A 22,168-nucleotide genomic window follows, 5' to 3' on the forward strand; every position below is an offset into this window, starting at 1 on the left:
GGGTTCTGAAAGCCGGGCGCTCCGACCGCTCGCCCGGCCTCCAGGTCCGTCCCCTGCTCTCCAAGTTTACTTCCACAGCAGGCACGCGCCCGCCCGCGTGGCAGCCGCCCCCCTGACGACAGCATCCGAGGCGGCTCCAATTAAGGGCTCGTTGGGCTCCGCGGGGACAAAGGCTCTGATTAGCCCGCGCCTCGCTTCCGCCCCACCCCAGCCGCAGCTGTGCCTCCGCCGCCCTGGCGAGGGCTGCTGATGGCCCTCCTTTGACGGCTACAGAAATGCGCCTGATTCTGTTTTGGAACGCCGCTCCAGCCTCCGCAGAAGCTGCCCCTAAGTCTGCAGAATTTTCATTGACACTGAATGTCACCAGAGTCAGTCAGAGAGGGAAACTCAGAGTCGCTGATGAGGTGGCTCCACTCCAACGGGGAAGGCAGATGGCTCTCGGGGCAGGTGGCGGCGAGGCCGCAGGGGGCGGGCGTGGCGTTCACTCACGTGGGCTGCGGCCCGTCGGTCGCCCCCCCCCAACCCCCGTCGCCTGGGTCCAGGCTTCGGGGACCCCGTCTCACGAACCATCAATGAATGCAAGTTCCAACGAGTCACAAAACCACCCTCCAAGGGGCTCCAGGTCCGACTGAGAGCCACGCATACACAATGTCGGATCTCTCTGGACTCAGAAAAGACAAAAACGCTGGAGCGAAAAGCAGGCTGTTTCTGATTTGAATATCTGAGAGCTTCACGATGAAACTGTGTCTGTCTGCTGTTAAACTTGAACAGGCTTCACTTCAGAAGTGACATTAATTATATTTTACATAAGATGTTTTGAATCTAAATTCCAAATGAGGGCAGCGTTCACTCTGTCGCCATGCCATCTGCATTTAATAAGGTTTTGCACTGATTTCGCTGAAGATGCACCCATCGTGCTTCAACCGGAAGCGCTATTTTTAAGGCGGAGGGACGGGCTCTTTGCAAAGCTCAGACGCACCTGGCTTCGTGCTCGGCGGTGCCACTGCCACACCTGCGCCCCGGCCACACCTCAGCGGTCAGATCTCCCGGCACGGAAACCAGCCCGGTCCTGTCTCTGACCGACGGCTCTCGCACTGGCCACCCTCGAAGCCCCGCAAGGCTGCTGGTAGCACGCCGCACACCATCAGACCTGCCACTCAGGTGCACAGAGGATGACTTCCGGTGTGCTGTGTCCCACCCAATTTCCGAAGTTTATCTAAGATTCGGTTAGAAGGACGGTTCCCACACGCAGGAAGCCGGGCTCTGTGCGGGACCTGCTGTGTCTCCCCAAGGCTGAGATCCCCCCAGTCCTGCCCCCAGCGGAGTGGACAGAAGCCCCTGACTAGAGCCCCCGATCCCCTCTGTCCTCTCGCTGAAAGCAGGAGCCATGGCCGCCCACCACCCAGGGACGGGGGGCAGGCGGGGCGGGGTGGGGGGCTGGTGCTCTCAGGATCCTCCGCTTCGAGTGCACAGCAGCAGGGGCCCTGCCTGTCCCTGCCCCCTTTTCCACCTGCTTCCCAGACAGGTGCTCGGGGTATGTTCACACCAGACGCACACGCATGCTCCGGGCCAACTGTAAACACTCTTAAATCCTTTATTCCACACGCGGTCTTCATTTCCTGCTCTCGGTGGGTCTCTGTCGCCTGGCCTGCCCCCTCACCCCCCCCCCTCACAGGACGGCTGCCTCCCGTGTGAGCTGGGGTTGGTCGTCCGGAACCCCAGACCCCTGTACACCCACGGCCAGTCCCGTTCCGCCATGACACCAAGTTCTGACCCGCGTCCCCGGGCCTCGCCGTGACTCACGATGGCCACAGTGGATGTTGAGAGACGTGCTATTTAAACATTTGTCACAGACGACAGGCAAGCCTGGCTCACTGTTGCTCCCCAGCAAGTCCCGCTGCCGCCGGCGTCAGCTGCCCTGTGACCCCGGTGCACACCGAGCGAGCTCTCGGGGACAGGTTCCAGCAGCACCGGGTCGCCGTCCCTTTTCCAGGCCCTGGGAGTCCGGTCCCCTTGCTGTCCTGGACCTGAAGCCGGGCCGGGAAATGGCTGTGCTGCCGCTGTGCCAGCCCAGTGGCCCCGATATTGTCTCAGTCCACCCAACCGGCTGGTCTGGGTCACCCTGCCACCCTGGGTCTCGAAGCCTGATGCTTGAGCTGGGAGTCCCAGTTTTCCCATCATACATGGGCCATGAGGTCAGCAGCCGCACATAAACACCGGGCAAACGGCATGCTAGTGGCACAATGTGGGGCTCTGACAGGCAGGGCCCACGAGTGACGGCCCTCTAACAGGAAGTCCCGGCCACCTCGCCCGGTCGGCCCGAGGCTCTGAGGTGTCACCTGCAGAGGAAGAACAGGGACAGGCGTCCTGACTCTGAGGCCACTGCACCTCCCAGACCCGCCATCCCCTCCTGGTCGGGGAGGGTGCTGAGTGGACGGCCTCCCAGAGAGGGGCCTTCCGTCGCCAAGGCAACCACTCTCAGAACCACCTGGGATGACGCCTCCCTCCACGCAAGTGCTCTCAGGGCCCCAGAGACCGGAGAGCAGCCCCGGGGGGGTGGGGGCTGAGGTTGCCGCCTCCTCTGAGTGACCCAGGCCCCCCACGCAGCTTCCTTTGCCCGAGGGTGACGACGCACAGCTGCTCTCGGGAACGCGGGCTACACGCTGGGCCAGAACACGCACGTCACAGCTTGGGTCTGACTCAGGGGAGTCCCCAAGGGGAAGACGGGTGTCCCTGTGGTGAGACCACCACTGCGTTCCTGGGGGAGGAGCTCCGGCGAGTGTGAGCAAGGGCCCCAGCGGGTCTCAGCAGGACTCAGCCTGACTCAGCCGGAAACACGCCTGCTGCGCCGGAGCGAGGCCCCAGAGACTCAGAGGGCGCACGGGAGGGACCCCGCAGGTCCCCGGGGCCCCGAGGCAGGAAGGGGCAGCAGGAGCCTCCGAGGAGCAGGTTTGGTCTGTGACACGGCCGGTCCGGGACCTGCTGGGGGGCGGCACTGGGCCTGGGCTGTCTTCCTCGTGCAGGCACCTGGAGCTGGGGCTGCAGGGGGGCTCGGGGGACCGTCTGGGCGCCTCCTCGCAGGGTCACTGATGCCCAGCGGCGGCGTTCTGTGTTCTAGCCACACGCAGGTGGGCGGGGCTTTCCTGGAGCATCTTCACCCCTGACGTAGGGAGAATTGCCCTGTGCCTTGGTTTCACACAGTGGGGGGCCTTGCTGTGGGGTGTTTGTACCCCCTTTGTGGCCCAGCAGGGTGGAGACAGCCCCACGGGGAGGCGGCTCTGGGCCCTAGGATTTCCTTGCTCTGCAGGAGCACCGGCCAGTGCTGCCTTCCGCTCGGTCCAGCTCTGCCAGAGGGATCAGGGAAAACAGTTTTCTTCTTATTGAAGAAAAGGCAGTGCTGAGATTTTCTAGAGAAAAATAAAGGAACCTGAAAATTGGATTTTTCCATGTGCTTAGCAAGAGAAAAAGACCTACAGACCAAACTCTAGAAACATCACCAATAGTTGGTGACAGGATCCTGTTAACGAACATCTCCTTGACTGCCGGTTCCTGCCCAGTGACCCCGAGGAGCATCGGGCACTGGGGACGGTCAGTGCTGCTGTGAAGGGCCAGGGTGGGCGGTGGCAGGGCAGAGTGGAGGTGACTACTCCCGCCCGTCACCCCTCCTCCCCAACATCCAGCAACAAGTGAAAGGGCTCCTCCAGACCTCACTGCTGGGGACCACGCTCGCCTCTGGTGGGCCCAGGGCCACCGCGATCGGCGCTGCTGCGTAAGCTAGGGGCACGATGGAGACAGCAACCGCTCTGTGCCACCTCTCCAAGAGGCACGGGAATGGCAGCCGAAACCTGCCTCCTCCTTCAAAGATCCCACCCCCCGTGAAGCACCGCGGACACAGACCGGGTGAGGATGAGGAAGGAGGGCTGGTAGGCGGCCTGGCCAGACTGCTGCTGCCAGATCAGAGACCACACCGAGGGCTAAGTCACAGCTGCGGGGCTGGAAAGGCTGCCAAGAAGGAAGAGACGAAATGACAGGCCCCTGAGGGAGCAGGGCTGACTGGCTCCACCCACCGACACAAATTCCGACCAAACTCGCAGCATGAATGAGGTGACTGGGACTTTGTTCAGATGCAGGGGTGTCTCATTGGCATAACGGGGTGCCAATGCTGCAGGAAGACCTCCCCCGACTGCCTCGGACACAGGCTTGGTCCCCAAGGCACTGTCCAGAGCACGCCTCACAGCTGTGCCCGGTGACCCGTTACCGTTCGATCCTGCGGTCTGTGCCCAGACTTACTTCTGAAAGAACAGCATAGAGTCGGTCAGGACGTAGTGGGACAGGAGGGGACAGGACAGGGCAGCCAGGACAGGTCACGAGAGGAAAGACTGGAACCTGTCTCCAGTGTCCAGTATTGCTGTGATGGTGGCGCTCTCCCTGTTTAAGCACACAGGTGTGGCTGCACCTGTGTGTGTCGTGTGTGCTTGTGTTCGGGTTGCAGGTAAAAAGCACTTCTTACAACGGGCTGCAGCCAAAATGGCTTAAAACTGCCCGTCTTGGTGGCTAACTGGGCTCAAATTGAAACAGAACAAAACAGAAACAGAGCCTAGCAGCCACCTTTGCCCAGGTGCCTCTCACACAAGCTACACCTTGGGGAGCAGCCTGCCCTGAGCTGCGTCTCGCTGCTGAGCAGCCTTATATAGGAGCTCCGAGAATCATACTTCAACCAATAGGACTGAGGCTTTCCCCATCCAATGGTAGCTGCACAGCTTTGCCCAATCAGAGTGGCTCTATTCTGGCCAATTAGAACAGTGCCTTTTGGACAACCCAACTGCAAGGACTTGGAGTCCTCATTTACATGAGAATGGACCAATCAGCGACCAGGGGCGGAGACTTCTGTCCATATAAGCCAGTTCGCGCGGGTGGGCTGGGGAGTCACATCCTGTTCACAGTGAGGTCTGACTTTCCTTGTCTGGAGCTGCCCCCCTGGACGGGGGTCTGGCCTCGGGGTCTCACAAAGGAGGGGTGTCACCACTGAGCCGTTTGCACTCAATGCAGTTTCTTTCTGTACTGCACCCCACAGTGGGGGCTCGTGTTGGTGTGGAACTGGCGCTAACAACCATGCACTGATTTGTGAGACAGGATGAAAAAGTCCTAGCAAATGTTTGGATGACTTTAAGCAATTTAATTTAAAAAATTAAAACTATTAATGCCTTTTGATGATTTTACAGCTAGACAGAAATGAGACATAGTTCAATTGTAAGCCACTTGGATAGGGGGTGATTGGCATGGTGTGCTTAAGTGGTCGTAAACATAAAGTAACTTAGAATTAACACGGAATCTTTCAGCCCATGCTGGTTCCTGGTTCAAAGGAAAAAGGAGGGGGCAGACACCCCGAACTTAGGCACTGTTCTAGGTAAGGTGTCACAACGGTGCGTGTTCTTGCCCCTGGGGCAGTTGCTATCCAACTCAGCCCACCGATACCAGAAAGTGAAAGTGATTATTAGCGTCCCTCTGGCGGACGCACACTGGTCGCAGCGCCCCCTGCTCCCGCGGAGGAACCACGGGGCCTGAAATGCCCGGAGAGGCACTGCGTGCCGGGCACACACGGGCCGGGACGGGCGCTCCTATTTCCTGTGTCGAGGCCATTAGTCACGTTTACAAATAGCACGAGCTTGGCGCTGCGGCTAATTAATTGGAGGAAGAAATGAGTCCCAGCTCGTTGGAAGTTTCCCTGGCAGTGATAAACAAGCTTAGTTGAGCGGAACATCTTCCTAGGATTCCTCCGCTGCAGTATTAATTGTGGGTAATGAAGATCGTGACTTCAGACGGGAACAAGACACATGTGACAGGCGACAACCCTGCGGCACCTAGAACGTCAGAGGCTGGGAAGAACTCGGCGCCCTCGTGCGCCCTCGTGCGACCGCTGTCTGCACCGCAGGCGGCTGCTCTCGCCCAGCACCGGCGCTGGGATCGCGGGGACCCTGAACACACCGCACCGCACAGGGTCCAGAGCTCTAGAAAACGGGGCAGGCCCGCCCCACTTGGCCCGGAGTTGCCCCCAGCGCCCTCCCCAGTGGTGCTCTGTGCACCTATGGGTGCTAGACACACCTCTTGTCCCCTCGGTCCACACCACCGCCGCCTCCTGGCCTCAGCAAAGACTCCGCCTTCCCAGGGCAGCAGCTGTGAGCTGAGCCCCGAACCACCTGACCGCTCGCTCAGGTGCATGCGGTCCGAGAGTCAGAGGTCGCTAACCGGCCGGTAAAAAGTCACAGACCCACTCATTCCATCTAGCAGAGATTTCTAGGGCTTTGTTAGCCAGTATCCACAAGGCCCGCTAACACCCTCATCTCAATACACACAGGGAGTGGCAGGAAACTGGCATTTCTGAAGGTCGAAAACACTGAGATAGGGGTCGGCTCATCAGACTCAATGTAACAAAAGGGAAGCTGTGTTAGAGCAACTCCACAAAAATCCCAGTAACACAGGAAGTGCTGCATTTATCCCGGCTGCAGGGAAACAGCACACCAGCCTACGCTAAACGACCAAGTCACTGAAAACACAGAAACGCTGTGTGTCTCCAAGCGCAGCAGGAGCAGACTCGGGACTTGGGAGGACGAGAGAGCTGGTCTGCCCCCCGCAGGGGTCAGCTACCACTGCCCTGCACCGCCGGTGACAAGGTCGCCGCCCCTGCCGACGCCAGTGCCTGGTCGCTGTCGCCAAGACGGAGTTGGGACAAGGGAGGACCGCTCAGGATGAACTGGGGTTGGGGGAGTGAGGGGTGTGGGCCTCGCTGCCCGGCTCTCCCCTCAGGAAGCTACACTGTGTGCCACGGGGAAGGGAAATACCACAAGCGACCGAGAACGGAGAGCGAGCAGCTGCCAGGAGGATGCCGTTTCCGGCAAAGATCAGATGCGGTGTCTTCAAGAGGAAGCCGGATGGAACCATGTTTGCAAGGAACCTTCTGTCCTCCCGGAGCTGGAGCTCGGCTCCGGTGCCACCAGCCCATCCCCGCGGCGTTCCAAGTGGATCTGAGCCGCTCATTACGGGAGCAAGCCTATGTTTCTGGTGGCAGGCTACAGACAGACGGGCTGGCATGCTTCCCCTCACACTTCTGCTTCTCGGTGGTCTTCCTGCCCCCCCCCCCCCCCCCCCCCCCACGAGGAGCCCCAGCTCCTCTCTGGAACAAGAACAGCGGAGACGACACCCAACCCTGGCGTCTCCCCAAGACCATTTCTGTGTTTGCCCACCGAGGGCCGTTTTTATGCAGTGAGACTACAACTCCGGCGACGCTGGGAAAGTGTAACTACGCAAGAGAATGAGGAGCGAAGGCAAACACACAGAAATGCCCCTCTAACATATTTAATCTGCTCAAACCTGCAGAAAAACGTCACGCCTGAGGCTGGGAGAGCAAAGACCCGCATTGACGTGACGTCTGACCGGTGGCCTTGTGGGGGAGGACTGCGCTCGGGGCTCTCAGAGGTGGGAGGCCGGGCGCTGCCACGTGCCGGGTGCCTGCTGCGTGTCCGCTGGCTCCTCGGGTCTCCGCAGAGATCCCTTTGAAAACGGTTCTCTAGTGCACAGGCTGCTCAGCTCCATTACGGAGACACGATCTGGCAATTAATAAACGCAGCAGCCTTCCAGACAGTCATCGACAATCTTTCACTATTTTTCTTTAATGAATGCAGCTTGTGTTTCTTTGCTGGCACTTTTTTTTTTTTTTAATTAAGAAGCACAGCCTGCTGTGAACAGGTGACGCTTCTGGTAGTAATTTTTACAAACCGGTGTTCCTCTGCAAGCTGGCCGCTTCAGAGCTGCACTGCAACCACCCTAAGAGCCCCTTAGTCCCGAGCAACCGGGCAGAGGCAGGGCCCCGTGGGAACAGCCGTGTGGCTGCCTGTGAGCACCGTGCTGGCAGCTCAAGGAGGCCGCATTGCCATCCACGCTGAGAAGGCGCATCCTCCGGGCTGGGTGGTGCCCTGCCCTGCACCTGGTGTTTCACCAGCAAACGGGGACACTTCCCACCTGCAGAGGCCGGCGGATCCACAGCTCTGTGAGGAATGCGGTGCTTCCTGAGGCCGACGGCTCTCGGCCGCACGAAACGCAGGCGGGCGGCCGAGGGGACTGTGTCCCCCGAAAACGGCACGTCAGCCAACAGCAGGCTCCGCCGGAGAGACCTCGGGTGAGCCCAGCAAGTCCCCCAGGGCGCCAGCCGGGGACGGGGCGAGCGGGGCACCGAGTCCCGACTGGACGTCTCAGCCCCTGCACCGACCTCCGGCCACGCAGGGTGGGAGGGGAAGGAGGCAGACCCACACTCGCCCGCCAGGGCCTGGGCGGAACAGAGCGGACCAGCAGGGGGAGTCCCCGAAGGACAGCATGGTGTGGTTGGCACACCGACTCGGCCTGCGGTTAGTTTAGGGTCAGGGTCAAGGTCAAGACGCGCTTCCCCGAGGTGACATTTAATGCAGAAGGACCGGTCTCTGTGTCCCGGGGGGATCGGGTGGCTCACAGGAGGCCCTGGGGGACCAGGCGTGGGGCCAAAGGAGGCACTGTGCCCAGCAGTGGCCCCGGGCAGAGGGTGGAGGCGCAGCGAGCGTCTCTGTCTTGGAGGATCTGAGAGGTAGAGCCCCAGCCTCTGTCCCCCAACCCAGGGGAGACTGGCACCAGGGCATCAGGGCATTCCTCCCACACACTTGCTCTTCCCCCGTGCTCAGCCCCGCCCCCAGCGCTCAGCCCCGCCCCCTGAGCCTGGTCTCGTGGAGGAGGACCCGTTGGCGCCCTGTGAAGACATCGCTGGGCCTTCTTCACCTGCGGCGCCTCTGTCACCTGCGTGTCTGGACCTGGCACAGGCTGCTGAAACCAGCCCTCTGCTCCCCGGGCCCAGCAGCAGCCAGGTCACTGAAATCGGTCCCAGCAGGACCCAAAACGGCCATCTGCTCCGAGAGGCCGGGCGCCAGGCAGAGCCTGGGGTGTGAGGACAGGGGCTGGGGCGGGGCCTCGCAGCCAGGCGCAGACCGACCTGCCCCGGCCGCACCCCCGTGGACTCCCGACCAGAGGTTGGGGTGCACGCGCGTGCACACACACACACACACACACACACTCTACCCCCACTCCGGGCCAGGACGTGCTATAATTGTATCTTTTTATGAAGTTTCTGTGGCTTCATCGGTCCTCGCTCTCACCTTTGACCCCGCCCGTCCGCAGCGCCACCCTGGCGCTGGACGTGCGTCGGCGCCGGGCGAGAGACCCCTCCCGCGGTCTCGCAGGCGGGCGCTGCGTCTGGCTCTGTCTGTGCGCGTCCCCATTCCAAGACGTGCAGAACTCCGAAGACGAGAATATCTCACCCTCCGAGTATCCAGTTTCCATGGAGACCGAAATCTAAGGGAACTGTCTAATGAGAGAGTTTTTTCCCCTATAATTGCTGCCCGACGCTTCCCAGTTTGGGGGTACGTGAGCCGCCGCGAGTGGTCTTTGTCCCAGGCACCTGTTGCTCAGACGAGCACTGTGGCCGCCTGCTCCTGGTCACGGCCGGGCTGCGACCCTCACGGCCGCGCTGGCCACACGGCCCCGGCTCTGGGGGCACCCCGCTCCCTCTCGGCCTGGAGATGGAGATGGTGTCACCCCAGGCCGACTCGGGTCCCCGGCACAGGCTCCGTGATCCCCCTCCTTTCGAGAGACCCCAAGAGGCGTTTCGCACGACATCACCAGAGTCCACATTTGGTTTGGAGTGACCGTCCCAGAGCAGCCCGCTGCATTTCTGCGTCTCTCCTTCTGGGCACACAGCGACTTTCAGGACAGCCACACTCGCAGGGACCCATGCAGCTCGGCCACTCACCCCCACGGGGGACTCAGATCGGCCCTGACGACGGCCCGGTCAGGAGGCTCGCTGCCAAGGTGGCCTTCCCTTTGACTCGCCGGGAGCGAGCTCAGCGGCCCCTCGACCGAGGGAAGAGGAGACGGACCCCGGGGTGCGGGACGCCTACGGCCTGAGCGTGATGCCACCTCTCACGGGGCCCTTGGGTGTCTGACCTGGTTTGCCCTGTAGCCTGCCTGGACGCCTCTCAGAGGCCCTGTCGCCAGAGACCGGTGGTTTGTTGGGGAGGCTCCCGTGACGTCCTCAGGGTGGCTCCCAGGAGGCCCCCCATCTCCCGGAGGGGACCCCTGAGGAGACTGTGGCCTGCCTGCGGAGGGGTCCGGCCGGTCCTCTGGCGGCAGAGACGACCCGACGGTCTGCTCAGAGTGGCCGGCCCCCCCCCCCGGGACGGACTCCTGCGCGGGTGCTGCTCCCGGGGCTGCCTGAAAGCTGCTGGCTCCGGGGGTGGGGGGGCCGGGGGTGGCAGGGGGCCCAGCCACACCATGTCCTTCCCTCTGCAGCGCCACTCACGGAGGGGCCTGGCCGGTGCTCTCAGGGCGGAGCTCCTCCCTCGGCGCCTGAGGGCTTGGCGTCCCCAGGGACCTGGAGAACACGAGCCACCCCAGACCACCGTGCCAGTGGGGACCCGCACAGCAGATGCACAGACGCCGGCAGACTTTGGTAAAACCAGTCAGCTCCTGCCGACACCCACCCGGCTTGCCGTCACCCCGAGATGAGTAGTAGCCCAGCTCGGAAGGGGGGGTGCTCATCCACTCTCACTCCCGGCTCCAGCCCGGTTCTCGGCACCTCCGGGGGCCTCGCCGGTCTGTGTTCGTGGACACAGAAACACTCCCCACCAGTGGGTCTGTTGCCATAGTGATTTTGACAGAGCTGCCAACTCGTCCTCGGGCTGGAGGAGTTTCCTGGGCCGGCGCACAAGATGGGTGCGACTCGACCACCCAGCAACCCAGCCGCCTCGTGACCCGGATGACCCCGCAGCCCCGCCACGAGCTGTGGGGAAGACTCGCTTCCACCACGTGGCCCCGGGCTGGGCCCCGGCGTTGGAGGTGCCTCCCGCCCCCCGACCACGGGGCGCACGTGCTCTGTGACGTCCTGCTGCTTCCCGAGGGGACAGCCGGCTGGCTGGGCAGGAGGAGATGCAGACGCACAGCGGGGACTCAGGGTGCTCGGGTCTTCGACGATCGCTCTCAGGGTGAGCCCCTTCCCGAGCTCTCGGAGACGCAAGCCTGAGTCTCGCTCAGCTCTCTCCACGCCGGCCGCCTCCATCCGCAGCGTCGCTGTGGAGCCAGGGCCCCCCAGGGCCCCCCAGGGCCCCCCAGGGTGCGCTGCGAGGAGCCATGGGCTAAGACCTGCCTGACTCAGGAAGTGGCAGTGGCTCTGGGGTCATCGCCAAGGTCAGGCGAGGCTGGGACAGGGCCCGCACCCCCGGGAACCTGCCGTGAGTTCCCACCCCCAAGCTCCCCACCCCACGTCATGGAGAGGAGCCCGGGGCAGGGCTGAGCCTGGATGGGTGGACGGACACCAAGGAAGGGCCTGCAGGGCCTGCGAGCAGACCTCGGCCTCTGCTGAGACTCCGTGTGGGAAGGAGGGACTCGGAAAAGGCCGGCCGGCCGAGCTCCAGGTCCCGTTGGTGGCCCAGCCGGAGAGCAGTGAGCCACCCCCCTCCTGGAAGCTCTAGTCCCCAGGGGGACGCTGCTGTGGACCGGTCACCTCTGCTGCGCACGGACAGACAGCCGGCGTCAGACGAGCACTTCACGGCCCTGAGTGTCCAAGTGGGCCCGCCCAGGGTCCCCGGGGTGGGCAGCGGCAGCGGTGGTCGGCAGGTGGGGTGGGAGCCGCCGGGAGGGGGGCCTGCTCTCGCTCTGCGGGTCTCTCCTGACTTTCTGCGTGGCCGCCCAGGGCACACGCTCGCCCTCGGACGGGAACCTGGTGGTGCGGGGACGCCGTGCCCCCGGGGGCGGGCCACCTCGGGGATGGGAGCTGCGTGTCCAGAAGACGGGTCCTGGGCAGGGGGCGGGGCTTGGAGGGAGCAGGGACAGCGCAGGGCGAGGACCGTCACCCCGCACGACCTCCTCTGCCCACCGGGGCGGCGCCTGTGCCCGGCAGGGGCTGCGGGATCCCGGGGCCTGGGGTCCCAGGTCCCCCCGCCACCGGTGCAGCGGGACACCCCTCTGCAGGCGGGGTCCTGGGCGGCGTTCCTGTGTCACCAGAGCCGGGAGCGCCGCTCAGGCCGCTTCTTCCTGCTCCTTAACGACCGGCCGACTCCACTACAGAGAAATCACGGTCCCTCATAAAGGAACCTGCTTCGTCCGAAAGCCACATTTTTCTTCAGTTTGTGTGAGATTGAAGGTTACGTCCGTTACAGCTGCCGGGGGAAACAGAACGCCCACAAATACAGCCTGCTCCGAGGAAGGTGCCGGGGACGCGGGCAAATGTGTTTTTCTTGAGCGCGAGACGGATGTGTGCGGAGCAGCCCATCCAACCGGCGCACGGATTTGGTGACGAAGCCGCACGGATTCCCGCCTGCCAGGCCGGCGTCCGTCCGCGCGCTGGGGGCTCGGCGCCTCCCCCGGGGCCTGAGGCGGCAGGTCTCGCCGCGGCCGCCTGGCTCGTTTCAACATCAAAGTTCCGGCGGTTAATGCGGCCGGGCAGCAGTGCCGCTCTCGCAGGGCCGGGTCCCTGGGGTGGAGCGTCCGGCGCCGAGCTCACCAGAGCACAGGGCCACACCGGCCCCCCTTCCAGCTGCCCTCTCACCGTCCCTTCCGCAGAGACGGGTCGGCCTGCTGGCGGCTCCTGCTGGAGGACACCATCGCCCGGGTGTGACCCCAGACACCTCACCAGGGGACCCGGGGACCCGCCAAGCACACGGGGTGCCCGGACGGGGAAGCCAGCCCTGGGCACGCGCTGTGGGCACGCAGCGCAGCAGGCACAGGGGCTGGCACGCCCGACCACTCAGGCCGGCTGGGAAGGCAGGGCTGGCGCTGTTCCCCGAGGCCAACACGCCTCAGCGCTGGGGGCCCCACCCTGTTCCTTCCCGTCTCAGCGAGTCCTCGGTCACCCTCGGGGGGCTTTCTTCCTGGATGGCTGGCCACCGGGAGCTGCAGCGACCAGGAGACCGCTGCAAACACGGCCACCGAGATCCCCCAGAGGCATCCTTGTGCCGACCCCCACCCCGTCCCCCGCAAATGACTTGCATTTGCAGCTTCTGTGATTCAGCAGCCCGGGTCCACCCTGACCGGGGGTGGGGGGGGCTCTCGGTGTGATGGGGAGATGGAGACCCCCCTCCCCTCCCACCCCCGGGGCTCCTGTGCGCCGAGGAGTTAATTCCCAGACCACGGAGACTGCAGAGTCAGGCACGTGAAGTGTGGTGCTTTTCTGCACTTCATCGCTGAGGAACACCACGCATTTTTTAACCAAATTACTTGGCAGTTTATGACCTGTATGTCTTCTTACAAGAATTGAGGCAGCTTATCACATAAAAATGCATAACACAGGAGCGCTGCTGTGTGAAATGCAAGTAACATCAGAAGCAGCTCTCACGGAGGGGAGGCACCCTCGTCTGTAACCTGGGGGGAGATCGCTGTTCCAGTTTGGATTCTGAAGCACTTCTCATAATCTCTCAGCTCTAACAGCCGGGGCGGAATCGGGGTTTCTGTCATCGCGGGTCCAGGCCACAGGTGGGAGCCCCGAGCAGGTTCACCTGGAGCAGGAGACGGAGCCAGCAGACCATACCGTCCCAGAGACACAGGGCCCGCGTGGTGGGGCGTCTTCGAAACTGCTTCCTGCCTCCTCGTCCACAGGGACGAGGCACCTCCTGGGTTCCTGGATCCGAATGTGGGTCCTGCCCCCTCCCCCCGCCCTGTCACCTGCTCTTGCACGAGTGTCTGACCTGAACTGGAGCCACCCCACTGCCCCAGACTGCCGTGGGGAGGGCGGTGCTGACACCGGGCAGGTGAGCTCACATCTGCGTGGCTCACCACAGCATCAGAGAGCCGCTGGCCAGGGCTGAAGACCAGGCCGTGGCCAGGAGGTTTCCGGGTCACTGCAGGGCCGGCGAGAGCCAGAGGGCTGGCCTGAGCCCGCCCCCGGTGCCAGCAGCCACCAGGCCCACCGCCAGCCCTGCCCTCCCCTCGCTGCCCCCTCCCCCTCTGCTAAACCAGCAAACGGGCGCTTACCACGGGACCCGAGCCCCGGACGCTCCACCCAAATCTCCGAGAAACCGCAGAGGGGAAGCCGCATTGATTCCCACCTCACAGGGAAGAAAAATCGATGCTCAGCTTTGGCTTCATCCTGAAACCCACGGGGACCCGCTGACCCTCACGAGCGGTAAAAGACACAATCAATTTTGCGTCCGGGGAAGATTTGTTGCCGGAGCCGCTGCCGGAGAACGAGACGCCGAGACCCCGGGGGCTGGGGAGGTGGGGAGGCTGACGGGGCTGCCCAGGAAACGAGGAGAACTCCTGCCAGGCTGCTCCCCTCGGTCCCGGTGCCCAAAACACGCGTGTGCACTTGGGTAGGTTGACTCCGAGCCAGGTCAGAAGGAAGGGGAGCCGGCGCGGGGCCCCAGGGGCCGTGTTTCCTGCAGCCAGTGTGCGGCCCGACGGATGGTCACCACGGGTGACGGACACATGGGGGTGAGACGGGGCCTGCGTCTCACGCAGCGGGGTCTGCGTCAGACGAAGACCTCGCTGAGCTGAACCTGACGCCACACCCGCTACCCAGAGACGCACCACAGTCCTGTGTGTGTTTAATCGGCTACGTTGTCACAGCTCCTGAATCGTTTTACAAACATTGTAACCACTGTAACCACTCAGCACGCGATGCTGGAGGAAACGGGGTGAGAGGGGAGGGCCGCGTGATTTGTGCTCGATCAAAGCGAACCTATTTTGAGCCGCCCTGACTGAGCAAACGGTGTCCTCTGTAGCTGACGAAGACCGGAGACCCCGAGACTCTTTGTGCCTGTGTGTACAATCGCTGAGTCATGCATTACGGATTTTGAGAAACACTGCCTTTCTCGACGGCTGAGTTCGACCAGGCAGCCACATGGGCTGCCAGCCCCCCACCAGGCGCTGCCCCGGCTGCCTCCCCGGCTGGGGCCGGCGGGCCGGCTGTCGTCCGTGTGATGAGCTCACTCATTCATGTGTCAGCCCAGGCAGGAGTCGAGCTCAGTGCCCTGGGTTTAGTCGCGTCGAATAAAGCGATTAGGGAAATCTCGCTGCTGTTCACGGACCAGAATAAAGAAATCTGTTAAAACAATGACACTGATTACGGATTTAAGAAGCTTCAAGTAATTGTTAAAAGAAATGATTCCTTGGAGCCCTTGCATCAGTCTACTGGAAGTTGCCGGGACAAACACCCCGCCCGGGAGGCTGGCCCAGGAGAAAGGAGCCTTCTGCTCTCCGGAGTCTGGGAGCGGGGGTCAGCGGGTTGGCTCCGGCTCAAGGGCGGGGGGCTGTGCGGGGGCTGCGGCCCAGCCCACGTGCCTGCCTCACCTGCACGGCTGCTCTCCCTGTGTGGGTCCCCGTTTCCCCTGTTCCTGGGGACCCCGGTCCTATAGGGTCCGGGCCACCCTGATCCTGGGGGACCTCATCCCCAGCTACACCCTCAGCGACTTCTCCACATGCGGTCCCTTTCCGGGGGCCCTGTCCGGGGGCCTGGGGGTCGGCCTTCAACCTGGGGGTTTGCAGGGCAAAAAAATCCAACCACAACTGCACTCCTCAGAGACGCCGTGTGATCTCACCTGGTCGTCTGACCACAGTGCACCTGGACCTCCTCAAACGCCTGGATGCAGAATGGTCCCCGGAGCCCCTGGAGCCCCTCGCTGGGTGGGGCGCTGCAGGTGTGTGGGCTCCGTGGACCTGGTGTTTCCCCTGCTGGTCCGTCCGGACGCCCAGCACAGCACGGGAAGGGCACCCCAGTCTCCAAACGCGGTGCTGAGGTGCCTGCTCCTGCCACCGACTCTGCCAGCGCCATCTCACGCCTGTCACATTCTGTTGTTTGGTGCTCACACAGTCGAAACTGTCACCGGTTCTCCGTGAACCGGCTCCTTCATCGACAGAAGGATGCCCACACCCCGCATCTCCTCCAGCTCTGCCGTCTGGGGCTGATGGATGGTCCGCAGTGAACCGTTCTGGGTTCCCGTGCGCACCCTCTGGGGTAGACATTTGTCAGGTGTCTTCTTTGTCGGTGAATTCGGGGTGAGGGTCAGGGGATCATCCTGAAGTCAGAACAGCCTCGTTCCCGTTGGTGCAGAATCGGTCACGCCGGTCACACAGACAGCCCCATCCGTTCCTCACGCTCACGGGTGACGTCTCATCCACCGTGCGCCCAGGCACACAGAGTTGGGGGGGCTCTCTCCATGTTTCTCTCTCAGTTACCGCGGGAAGTAACAAGTGGGCCCGCACACCACGAACACAGCGACGCTAGCTCTCACCGCCGTGCACTTACACTTGCTGGGATGTTTCCTCCTCCAGGACAGCTTCGCGTTACTGCCCACCCTGCTTCCTGTCATCTGGACAGCTTCCTTTAGCTTTAAAAAAAAATAATTTAGAGCAAGTCTAGCATCCAACTCCCTCCGTTTCTTTGTTCTGTGAGAACGTCTTAATTTCCCCTTCGTATTTGAAGGACGGGTTCAGTGGGTTCGGAGTTCTCCCGCGACCGTCTTCTCCTGGTGTTTCGCGCACGGCCCGTCCCCCTGCCGCCCCCGCGGGTTCCGGCGGGAAGTGCTCTGCATGCGATGAGTCGCGTCTCTGGCTCTTTCTGAGACGGATCGTGCTTCCGTCAGGGGTTTGGTTATGATGTGCCCGCGGGGGGTCTCTGTGCCTCCTCCTTGGGGTTCATAAATCCTGCCTGTGTGGACTTGGGCTTTCCTTGGTGTTTCTGGAGGACTTCGCCATTACTCCCCCCAACAGCCGTTCTGCTCCTTCCCTGGTGGTCAGTCACCTCTGCTCCGGGCCGGCCCCCGGCCGCGTCTGCCGGTGCCCACGTTCCTCGGACCCTGCCGATGCCCACGTTTGTGGGCCCCCCTTTTCTTTCTGTTCCTCGGACCGTGATTTCCGTTTCCCTGCACTGAACCTTGTGGGTCCTTCAGTCTCAGGCACCCGGGGCCCTGGCCGCTCGCAGAGGCGGACGAGGGCTTGGCCGGTCGGGCTGCCCCCGCCCCCACCCGGGCTGCAGCCCCAAGAGCCGGGGTCAGGGAGGCACAGCCTCGGGAGAACCTGCTGAGAGCCTCGCCGGAAGCCGTTTGCAGCGTCTGAAGGACGAGGAGCTGTGCGCCAAGGCGGAGAGGACACGGAAGCCGGTCCATCGGCCGGCCGCCCGCTGCTGTCGGGAGAGCAGCTCCGCGTCCGGGCTGGTTCTCGGGCCCCAGACCACGGTCTGCCCCCGGCGCCCCGGCGACTCCCAGCCCAGCCACGCGGAGCCCGTCTCTGCGCTTCCCACGGGCTCGGCCCCGGGGGCCGCCGGTGGGGCGGGAGGACCTTCCTGCCAAGGACGCTCCAAGAGAAAGAAAAACGCCGCAGAAGCCGCGACCGTTTATTACCGTGACTCGCCGAGGAGACGGAGCCACCGGGGGGGGGGGGGGGGGGGGGGCGGGCACGTGGAGGGACAGGCACCGTTAGTGACCGGACGCCTCTCGCCCGTGCTGCCCGCCTGCCCGCCCGTCACTCAGGGAGACGAGCGCTGTCTGTCCCGCAGCCCACACTCACGACGGGGACCCCGGGCGAGCGGTCCAGACGGGCCCTGGGGTCAGGCCGCCCGCGCTGTGAGAGCCGTGACAGGGCGGCCGTCCCGCATGTCCTCAGGGGGGCCCCCGGGCATCTGGCTGGGCTGGGAGCTCCCGCCCCCGGGCTGGGGATGCCCAGCTCCTCTCTGCACCCAGGACAGCGGCAGGGACTCACGGAGCCCCGGCAGGGGGTGGCCGGCCAGGAAGGAGGCGGTGACACTGGGGCGGGAGGAGGAGGCGGCGGGGAGGACCAGGAAGATGCCCGGGGTCCAGTGCACTCAGGGCGGGGAGCCCGCTGCCGTGTTGGGGCGCTGTCTCCGGGCCGTGGGCTCCCTCTGGATTCGTCGGCCGGTGAGCAGATCCCCGGGGACCCATGGGGCAGGAGCGACGGGCGTGGGCTGCCCTGGGCACAGCGCGGCCTCCAGGCTGACGGGCCGGAGCCGGGGCTGGGCCTCTGTCCCTGAGACGCCCGGGAGAGCCTCCCGTCCGCAGTTGATGGCGTGAAGCACGGGGCGAGAAAGTCACAGGGAGACCAGCAGTGAGTGGCGACCCCCCGCCCCCTGCACAGACGTCTCGCTCCCAGGAAGCAGAGGCGCTTGATTTCCCCGCGTCCCCGGGGCCGACGCGGAGCCGGGATTCTCTGGAGGACACGGCCCCCCTGCAGACCACCCAGGGGACAGGCCCCCGGGGCGTTTCGTGCCCCTGCCAGGAGAGGGCCCCGGTGATGCTCCCTCTGAAGACGGAGTTCCTGCCCCGGCTGCTGTGGCTCCGTGGGCTGAGTGCCGGCCTACACACCAAAGGGTCGCCGGTTCGATTCCCAGTCAGGGCACACACCTGGGTTGCCCGCCAGGTCCCCAGCAGGGGGCGCACGAGAGCAACCACACACTGATGTTTCTACCGCTCTTTCTCCCTCCCTTCCCAGTTCTAAAAATAAATAAATAAAATCTTACAGGAAAAGCAAAGTTCTTGCTTCCACAGTGGGGTCTGCGAGGACGAACGCCAGGCACCGTCCTCACGCCCAGCTTCTCTCCTCGCCCCTTTCCTCCACGTCCGAGGGAGCTCCCTGTGGGTCACCAGGGGGACCCGTGGCCGGCCGGCCCACCCCGGCGTGGCGTTCAACGACGGCTCCTCCGTCACACCCATCTCCCACGCACGCCCCCACAGGCAGCCGGCAGCCCCCCCCGAGCAACAAGAAAACAGGCGGGACTTCGCCACGCCTGACACTCGGTGCTGGCGCTGAAATTCCCTGGTGACCGGGAAACTATGTATTTATTCCGTGAGCAAGTCAATGAGGCACAACTGCTCTGGGGCCAGACGAACATCTGAATCTCCGTCGTCGGACAGTCTCAGGAAAACAGAGGTTTGCAAACTGGGGTTCATGTGTGCGTTTCCCACCACCCCGAGTAACCCTGACTGCGTCTCAGCGGGGGGGGGATGTGCGCTCCGTCCCCGACTGCACCCTGTTCTGCCCTGTCAGTGGGTGCGGCCTCACCTCTGAGGCCACGTGCAGAGGACCGATGCACCTTTGTGGGGCCAGCCCACGCGCCAGGCGCTCAGCTCGACGCACCTGCGTGGAGGGGGCACGGCCGGGAGGTGCAGAGGGCTCCAGGGCACGGGGAGCACGGCGGTGAAGACGCTGTGACTCCTGAGCTGGGGCGTGGCCGCGCTCCGGCAGGTGTCGGCGCAGGAAGCCCAGGGGAGGGGGGAGGGGCTGCACCCGCGGGTGACGCAGGGTCCGGCAGAGTGGACAGAGGCTCCGCCGGGGTGTGGGGTCCCAGCTGCCCTTTTCCTGGACCTTCTGTGGGGACGTGGGGGCCAGTTCAGAGGGTGCCTCCTGCGCTGCGGGAGGCTCGACGCCTTGGGGTGGGGGAGGTAAGTCTGCGGGAGACTTGGGGGGAGGGACGGCGGGGACCCCAGATGACGCTGCGGAAGGGGAAGGAGAGGGCAGAACCGGCCGGCGCCGGGCGCCGGGCACAGACGTTGAGCGAGGCCACACAGACGGTGTCACCCCCCCCGCACCCCGAGAACGTGGCCCAGCGGATCTGTGCTCCCCTCCCCCCGGAGCCGGGAGGGGCCTGGGGCCCCACGCACATCTCCCGTGACGGCCCGATGAGGGGCGGCGGGGGTGGGGGTGCGCACTCGCTGAGACCCACCTAAGCCCCAGGCAGGAAAGGACAGAGTTCGGGCGGAAATGAACCCGTGTGACCTGGGCAGGACCCCTCAGCCCGCCGCAGGCAGCGTTCCCACGGTGACGCCCGGGCCTCCGGAAGCCTCTGAGCCCTTTGCTCTGGCAGCAACGCAGACCCGAGGCCCCAGGAACTTCACACTCAGCCTCCCGTAACCCTCTTCCCCTCTCCCCACCCTCTCCCCTCTCTCTCCCTCTCTCCCCCCTCTCCCCCCTCCCTCTCCTTCTCTCTCCCTCCCTCCTCTCTCTCCTCCCTCCCTCTCTCCCCTCCCTCCCTCTCTCTCTCCCTCTCCCTCTCTCCCCTCCCTCTCTCTCTCTGAATGTCTTGAATCTCTCGTGAAACAGACGATAGCTTCGGCTCCTAGGAGCAGGGCCCTCTTCCCGTCGAACAGTGACTTTAATCACCTGTAAGGTGCGTGTGCCACTTCCTCCAGGCGTGCTGCTGCCTGTGCCCCCCGGCCCGCCCCCCCGACACTACACGTGCGGCGTTTCCCTGCCTTTGTTACTTTGCTACTGTTTCTCTCTCCGACATCGCTCCGAGGCGACGGGGCATCGCTCTGGACGACAAGAGCGCCCTGGAACCGGCCGCAGGGCAAGGGCCCTGCACCTTCTCTCTGGAGACACTCACAGTGGCGTACGCCCCTCCCCCCCTCCCCCCCTGAGGTTTCGCGTCCGACGAGGCGCCTGCGTGTCTACACGGTTCTGTGTCGGGCTCTTTAGCTCAGAAGCCCGGGAAATGCACTCGGTTCCGGGGAAGTCTCAGGCTTTCCCACTCTCTCTTTTCCCTTTAATTTGTCCCTGAACCCCGACCAGCCGGCGGCCGCGCCCGGGGACCCTCGTGTCCGGAAGGGTCTTGCTGCAGGAGGGCGGCTCCCGGCCGAGTCCCCTCCCCCGTCTTCTCGTCTGCCCCTCCCCCGTCGGCTCGGCCGCAGCCACGCCGCCTCCGCACGAGGGCACGGCCCTGAGCCTGAGTGATGTTCCTGGTTTCCAGGCGTTCGCTTGTCTTCCGCCGGCCCTTCCTTCAGGACGGCCCTTTTCCTCTGGAAATCTGGTTGGCGATTTTAAACAAACACAATGTCTACCATCGGTTACTTCTCCACTCGGGCTGTGCCATTTCATTCTGCGTGTGTGTGCGGTGGGGGCTGGGGGCTGTGCCGTCACGGTGACAGGTGACTGGGCCCTGCCGCAGCCCCGGGCTCTGACCGTCGTGACGCCGGCCCCCTGGACTGCACCGTGGCTCCGTCTGGGACACCCGGGGGCCAGCCGGCCGCTCCTCCACGCCCGGGTGTGCGGCTCTTGTTCGTAGCTCTGTGCCCACCAGCACCAGGAAATGGGAGAAGCTTCCGGACCCTTTCCCGGGCCAGAGTTTTCCAGCCCTTTTCTCAGGTGGGACTCAGGGTGACTCCGGTGCCCCTCGGGGGTCCGTCCCGGCGTCTGCACCCCACTTCCCCCCTCCCCGTCTTCTCTGGGCTCGGTTTCTCAGGGGTGCTGGAGCCACACTGCTCTGCTGGTGAAAACTCACGCTTAGCTCTCGGGACGAAGGGCGTCCCTCTCGTCCTCCTCCTCCTCCCACGGAAGCCTCGACGTGCCGAGGGTGAGCGCCCTCCGACACGGGCACACAGCAGTCTGAGGGGCTTGCGGTGGGCGTGGGGCCGCGTCTGCCCCGGCCCAGCCCCCCTCTCAGCCCGAGCCCCACCCCGGTGCGCTCCCACTCCCACCCAGAAGGCGGCTTCTCATGCCCACAACGACGACACTGACCACTGTGAGGTCCACAGGGCGGCTGGAGTGGATTTCTGCTTCCTCAAAGTCAGCCGAGTTCTTCAGTCCCGGGGAGAGCTCATCTTCCTTCGTAGATGCCCGTGGCAGCCCACTGACCACCCGAACGGCGGCAGAAAAGACGATTTTCGTCCAGAGTGCACAAGTACAAAGGTGCCGTCTCAAAACGAGGGGGGGTCTGCTGTATTGGAAGAGGTGACCCCCCCCCAAGTCTCCAGGGACAGAGCGGAAGGCGGGGGCAGGGAGGGGGGCTTGTTCCTGAGCCACAGCCGCTCGGTTCCCCAAAGCCACCGTGCTGTGTCTCCCAGCAGGGGACAGGGCCTTCCCATCTCAGGATGGCTCACACTCACTACACTGCACAGGGAGTGTGGGAATTTCCGGTGTTTAGAGACATCCGTGGGGAGAGCCCTCGGCGTTTGTATTTAAAAGTCAAGAACACAATGTTACGAAACCCAGGAGAAACTTCCCCGCTTCCTCCTCCCCGCGGAGCCCCTGTTGCCACTCGCAGTAAAGCGCCAGCCTCCGTCCAGGACGCCCAGGGCGGGCACACGACTGGTGTTCCCGAACGACCCCAGTTAAGACACTAAAGCACATTTAGAAAGGAAATCTCTTCCCGTAA

General features: G+C 63.8%; 1 protein-coding gene across 1 annotated transcript in view; it reads right to left on the reverse strand.

The window, feature by feature from the left end:
* DLGAP2 (DLG associated protein 2) overlaps window positions 1-22,168 on the reverse strand; it is a 152,828-nt gene that overhangs the window by 55,322 nt on the left and 75,338 nt on the right. The window lies entirely within an intron of this gene.

The sequence above is a fragment of the Phyllostomus discolor genome, chromosome 11 (assembly GCF_004126475.2).
Source record: "Phyllostomus discolor isolate MPI-MPIP mPhyDis1 chromosome 11, mPhyDis1.pri.v3, whole genome shotgun sequence".
Taxonomy (NCBI): Eukaryota; Metazoa; Chordata; class Mammalia; order Chiroptera; family Phyllostomidae; genus Phyllostomus; species Phyllostomus discolor.